The sequence below is a fragment of the Oratosquilla oratoria genome, chromosome 28, assembly GCF_046742065.1.
Source record: "Oratosquilla oratoria isolate Oo_2021 chromosome 28, ASM4674206v1, whole genome shotgun sequence".
NCBI lineage: Eukaryota > Metazoa > Arthropoda > Malacostraca > Stomatopoda > Squillidae > Oratosquilla > Oratosquilla oratoria.
Genome location: NC_134804.1, coordinates 8468718 through 8476217, shown reverse-complemented (window position 1 = coordinate 8476217; position 7500 = coordinate 8468718).

Sequence of the window (7500 nt, the reverse complement as noted above, 5' to 3'; positions counted from 1 at the left end):
CGGCGACCCCCCACCTCCGTTCCCTTATGCAGAAAAAGAGAATATAGGGAGAAATCCCCTCGTGCTGCGTCAAATTATCATTCACACATACTCCCTCACCCCCAGTCCCCCACTCCCTTACATGCTTCACAGCATTATCCATATACAAGCATTCTCCATTCACCCCTATCCCTCTGTCTTTTCACTTTCTTCCTCAACAGACATTCCCCTCTTTCCCAATGCCCCTTTTATCCCATCCATCCACTTCATCCTTGGTCGCCCCCTCATATCTCCTTCCACCTCTGCCTTCCACATCTCTTTCACTAATCTTTCTTCACTCATTCTTTTCACGTGTCCAAACCATCCCAATAGTCTTTCATCAACCCTATCTCCCAACTCCTGCTCTCCTCCTCACCCACTCATTTCTCACTCTATCCAGCCTAGTAACCCCTATCATACTTTTCAGACACCTCATCTCAAACACATTCAAACTCCTATCTTCCTCTCTTATGTTTCATGTTTCGACCCCATACAGTGCTGTCGGCACAATCACTCCTTCATAAAATCTCCTCTTAGTATCCATCCCCAGATGTTTATTTCTCATTATACTTTTTAATCCCCGAATGCATTTACTTGCTTCTCTCAATCTACATTCTACCTCTACTTCCACTCCTCCCTTTCCCACCACATTCGCACCCAAGTATCTAAAACTATCCACTTCCTCCAGTCTCTCTCCTTTAATACTCACCCTCAACTTGCTTCCACATTCTCCCCTTATACATCTCATCACCTTACTTTCCTTGTTTATCCTCAACTTCCTTCTTTCGCTCACCTTCTCAAAATCTGTCGCTAACTTTCTCAATACCTACTCTGATCCTGCCACAAGCGCAGTGTTGTCAGTAAACAACGAAAGGCTTATATCCCACTTTTCTCCATTTTCTTTAACCATCTCCAATCCCCGGCCCATTACATTTGCGTTTACCTCTAGCACCACCCCATCCATGTATAAATTGAACAGCCAAGGCAATATAACACATCCCTGACGAAGTCCCACCTTTACCTCAAACCACTCACTCTCTCCATTTCTTATTCTAACAGCGGTTCTACTACTCTCGTAAAAACTCCTGGCTTCTCTTAACAGCTTTCCTCTATCCCATATATCTGCAATGGCTCCCACAGTGCCTTCATGTCTAGTCTGTTATAAAAAAAAAAATCCAAATAAATAAAGGCCCAAAAAACATCCTTACCTTTTCGTAAAGCATTCTCACATATGTGCCTTATCGCAAAAATCTGATTCACGTAACTCCTAACTGTCCTAAACCCACACTGCTCCTCACCAATTACTCCCTCTATTCTTATCCTAATCCTCCCATTTAAAACCCTTCCATAAGTCTTCCCAACTACACTTAATAAACTGATCCCTCTGAAAGTACTACACTCACACTTGTCCCCTTTTCCTTGTAAAGTGGAACTATACATGCACTCCTCCAGTCCTCCGGCACTCTACCTTCTTTCAAACAAACATTAAACAACCTCACCATACAGACCATCATCACTGTACCTCCTTTTTTAGACACTTCGCATGGCACCTATCCAACCCAGGTGCCTTACCTGCTTTCATCATTTTCACAACTGCTTTCACCTCATCTTTCCTTATTTCTCCTCCATTTCCCTCACTCATCACTCATTTTCTTAGCGCTTCCCACTGCGACTGATTTTCCCTCCCTATCTTCCTTTACATTGAGCAACTCCCTAAAATACTCTGCTCATCTTTCACTTACTGCCGTTTCTTCTATTATTATCTTCCCATTTGCACCTTTCATCTTTTCTTCTCTACTTGATTCGCCTCCTCTTCTTCGCTTAATCTTTCCAAAACATCTTTTTATTACTTTCAAAACTTTTTTTAATACTCTTACCCCATTTCACATCTGCTCTCCTCTTTGCCTCCTATATCTTATGCTTCTCGTCTCTTCTCCTTTCTCCGTACTTCTCATATGATTCTCCCGTGTAGTGTTAGAATATTACATAGACATTGGTCATGGCTTTTTTTTGGGGGGGCCTTTCACGATCACTTGGTCTTTGTAATGTGTGTGCCATCCTTTGGATGTGGTGCCGGTTGGTAGATATGTTGCAATACTTTTTTTTTTTTTGTAATTGACTGGTTTGTATCCAAACAGCGAAGATGTCATAAAAACTAATTAAAACAGAGAGAGAGTGAGTGAGAGAGAGAGAGAGAGAGAGAGAGAGAGAGAGAGAGAGAGAGAGAGAGAGAGAGAGAGAGAGAGAGAGAGAAAGAGAAAGAGAGAGAGAGAGAGAGTGTGAGAGAGAGTAAAAGAAAGAACGACGATATATTGATATGAGCAGTATTTTAGTGAGGTAATGAAGAGCAAATATAAAAATCTACACATAGTAAAAATAATTGTGATTATAACTTTTTACTAAGAATTTCATAAATATCATAGTTTTCTCACATTTTTATTGTCCTATATCTCCGACTAAAATGCGGTGATGAAAATTATTGCATACTTAAAAACATAAGTAATAAGTAGTCGGGAGTAGATGGAGAAGTGAGGTAAATGGTAAATATTGATGAGGAACTCCTGATATAGAGAAAAGAAGTTTGTTAATGATGATGTGGAGTTCCAGGCTCATACGCACCGTTAGCTATTTGAGCTGAGATGAGAAGGATGGAAAGTGTGGTGTAGGGGAGTGAAATGCGTAGGAAAGGTAATTGCCTCTGACTTAACTACCTCCCTTATAAGAGGGAAAAAGAACTTAGTATATAGGTAAATATCATTTTTTAAAGACCGCATAAGGAAGCCAAGGATATAGTAAAGGAGAACAAGCTGGCGTGATTATATAGGTGTGGTGGCACATGTGGTAGTGACCACAAGGACCTGCTGGTTCTGACGGCATGAATGACAGCGATTTACCTGAGACAGGTTAGTGAAGAGAACGATCCAGTTAGGGTGGAAACGGCAATATGGAGGTGATGGATAAGGTCCCATGACGGAGGAAAGCTTGTGAGACGAGAGTGGAGCACACTTGCCGAGAATAGAGAAAAATGGAGGCATTCAAGTGTTAAGGATGAAGGATTGGAGATGGCAGTCAGGATGTCAGTCCAATTGGGACGAGTTGAGGACGGAGTAAACGGCTGCACAAAAGGGGGTGGGATAGAGATAGAGATAGATAGAGATAGATAGATAGATAGATAGAGAGAGAGAGAGAGAGAGAGAGAGAGAGAGAGAGAGAGAGAGAGAGAGAGAGAGAGAGAGAGAGAGAGAGAGAGAGAGAGAGAGAGAGAGAGAGAGAGAGAGAGAGAGAGAGAGAGAGAGAGAGAGAATGAAAAGACAGACAGACGGACGGATAGATGGACAGACAGTCAGGCAGACAGTCAGGCAGACAGGCAGGCAGACAGGCAAGCAGACAGGCAGACAGACAGACAGACAGACAGAGAGAAAAACAGACAGGGAGGCAGACGGGCAGATAGGCACATAGGTAGACAGACATGCAGGCAGACCGACAGGGAGATGGGCAGGCAGACAAGCGGGCAGACAGGGAGGCAGACAGACAAGCAGAGGGAAACAGACAATGGGAGAGTGAAACAGACCGAAAGACAGACAAGCAAACAGAAATGCAACATTTTTTTTCTGGTTGGTTGGAGTGGACGGTAAAACAGTGGCTGAGGATATTACAGTGATAGTGTCTTGAAGGAAATAACAGCGGTAGAGAAGTTTGCAATGACGTTGGAAGGACGGTGTAAATAAAGCCGTGTGACAGAAAATGATGACACTAGGAAGTGGAAATGATAAAGGCAATTGAGGCTAGTGACAGCAATGACATCAGAAAAAGTGTGACGAGAATAAAATAGAGGTGTTACAAGTAGAAAATAGGTAACACGAGAAATGTTCAACATTGTGTAAATGTGACAATGGCAATATGAGAGGAGATGATGATAGAGCGAGGCAGATGATATATTAAGAGGATTACTGAAGCAATACTGTGATGTCATAACGAGGATGATGGAGGTAATGAAACAGTGATCGTAGTTAGCGTTGAACGGTGGTAAACGAATAAAGAGTGAAAAAACAGGAAAGGTCACATATAAGACATGATGATATGAATAGTTTCGATGATTATTAATAACACTTAAATGACACTGAGAAATAACAGTATATATTGGTGTGCTACATTAGTAAGTGATACTTATGGTACAAAAGAATGTGTTGCAGAGGTTTTTGTGTTGTGTTATATAATATATTGCAAAATGTGACATTTATCATTTCAGTAAAAAAAAATATCCACATGGTGACATAACATCATTCTAACAGTAAGGTAGTAAAATGTGATTTGAGGATCATTTGTTGCTGTACTATTGTATGTAACGCTACTAAATTGCATGATATCTATAGACAATTGGAGGGAGTGAACAAAAGCAATATTTATTACTTCTGTGAAAACATTTTCTCTTTGGAATTATATCATCATTATAACACTATGGTAGTAAAATGTGACATGACGATTATATTTTTCTAGGCCAGACCGAGCTCCTCAAGATCACGACAACACGTGAAAGCGTCCATAGACACCTATGGTTATCTAAGAGCACGACGTCGTGTCATGGACGGCGCACGGCCAAAAGTCGATACGTGTCAAACGAGCCTCAGATGCACAAAATCGCCCAAGGACGTCGTTGTAACAATGAGGTCGATGACCTGAAAAAAAAAAAAAAAAAAAATCATGACAACGGAAAAACTCAGACTTGATGGAATGGTTCCAAATCTTCATGGAAGAAAAAAGGGAATCATTTCTGAAAGCGAAAACATCAAGGCTCTTGATAAAAACTAATTTCAAATTTAAAAGATTCGCCGAATGACGAATGCAGAATCTGAGCTTGGTGAAAGACAATTTGGTCCATCAAAAATATATCGTTATCATTTCTGACCACGAAAACGTTTTGACTCTCGGCAGCATTGTGTTCAGTATATTGGCCAAGTGATTCTTTGATAATAACAAAAGACCGAGGGTCCCTCACTCCTCGCCTTGGCCGTGGGCAAGGAGGACGAGGAAGAGGATAAAGAGGAAGAAGAAGCGAAGGAGACATAGAAGGAAGAAGAGAAGGGGAGCAGAAGAAAAATGAATAGAAGGCAAAGGAAGCTGAGGAGGAGCAATATTAGGAGAAGGAGAAGGAAAGAAAAAGAAGGAAGATGACGAGGATGAGAAAGATGAGGAGAAGGAAGAAGAATAGAAAAAAAAGAGAGAGAAGGGGAGAGGAGACGGGAGAGTAGGAAGAGTAGGAAGTGGAGGCTTGGGGCTGCCACACTGCAGACGTGGGTTGGTGGTTGGGTGAGTGGGTGGGCGAGGAGTTGTTTTTGTGGATAGGCAGGTGGGTCGATGGGAGGGTCGAGAAGGAAGGACGAAAGTTCCATCAGGAGATGGCGGTAATGGGATGCAGACGTCTAACAGCTCGGCTGTGGTGGACTGGTCTTTTTCTCGATTGTACCTGTAATGAAAGTAGCACCGCAAATTGGGGGGAAATGGGAAGTAACGGAGGGAGTCTCCGCTGGAAAATTAAAGTGGAGGAAACCGGGGAAGAGCCACCGGGAAGGAAGTGGAAGGTGGAAGTTCCTGGGAATAGCAAGGGGGTGATGACGATGGAAAGGAAAGATGAAATTAGGACGAGTGGTACAGATATACCACTGAAATATTTTAGAGTTGAGATGTGCATAATGCCTATCTGTCCTACTCAATACTAAATGATTGTATTCAGTCACACCAAAGTAATGAAATTGACAGACGTTAATCAGGACACAAATGAGAAATAAAAAAAAATCTTAATGAAGAGTAAAGGCATTTGTAACCGGTGTGTACAATGAATGATACTAGAGGTGAGATAGATGCATGGCAACATAAACACGTGTTGTTTTAGGAATCAAACATAAATTGTGATGTAACTTTAATCATACAATAATGAAATCTGAGCGTACCGCCAGTAATTACGCATATTTTTTTGTCGAAAAAAGAATATATGTTTGTTGGTGAGAGAAATTCTGCAAACAAATGACAATGCTAAAGATATACTTCACAAAGATACGAGAGACTAGAATACATTGCTTAATAAGGGTTTGATTATTTCATAGACGACTGGAAGAAATGAAATGCAGTTCTGAAGTGGAAGAGGGGTACAGCAGATGTTAAAGATTCAGGGACGTTGCAGGGATCTCCTGTGCAATTAAGATATATGTGGGGGAGGATGGCTGTGAGACCCTGAAGGGATCATGAAGGGACCCTGGGGGGACCTTGTGACACAAGAAGAATGAAGAACTCTAGTAAAGAAAACTTGACTTCTTCTGAAAGAGGTTCCTGCCAGATCAGATTCACCAGGGTTGATGGTCTTTTGAGCGTTGATTGCCTTAGGTGGACGTGGTCTCGGTGTTGATGGCTCTTCTTTGCACGTTGCAGTTGCTACATTTTGTGTTATCAATCTTACTCTCTTGACCATGCTGTCGTCTATCTCTTTCTTTATAAAGGATACGTGGACAAACTGCTTATATTCCTTTTCTCACTGTTTTATTCTTATGTAGTATTTCTTGATATTATAAAACTAGTATAGTTGGAATAGTTTTTAAGCACTGAATGAGATTAATATGAAGAGAAAACGACCAGAAGTAGGACACAGCCATTTTTCTATCGACACATTTACAAGTTTTATTACTGTGATCAAAATAATATATGAGATGATAAAGCAAGACTTGAAGACAATGTAACTCTTGGTGATGTTTCATCACGTCCAGGTCATCGAGCTCATTGCTCCAACACTTCCATTACGGAAAGTTAAATTTTTTATTTTTTTATTGCTATAAAATAGTATATTCAATTCAAATCAGAGACCATGAGCCAACTACATATGTAATACGCTTCTAAATGTAACTTAAATATATTGAGAATAATCGAAGAACTCACTCGGAAATAGTATTTGAGATTGACCAAAATAAACAGAAACAAATCATTATGAGACTGACTCATTCGTGGAGCATTCAGCTAGGTAAATACACACACACACACACACACACACACACACACACACACACACACACACACACACACACACACACACACACATACACACACACACACACACACACACACACACACACACACACACACACACACACACACACACACACACACACACACACACACACACACACACACACACACACACACACACACACACACACACACACACACACACACACACACACACACACACACACACACACACACACACACACACACACACACACACACACACACACACACACTCGGTGGCGCAGTTGGTAGAACGATGAACTACTAGCATGGTGGTGCGCGTAGTGCTTGGTTCGAATCCTGCCCAGGGCCGAAATTAATTTCGGTACAGCTGCGCTTCGGGTCGTTACTCTGACTCTCGTGGGCGGGGAGTTGGGTGTGTGTGTGTGTGAAAGGTCATAGCATTACCCATAGATCGGACCTACGAGC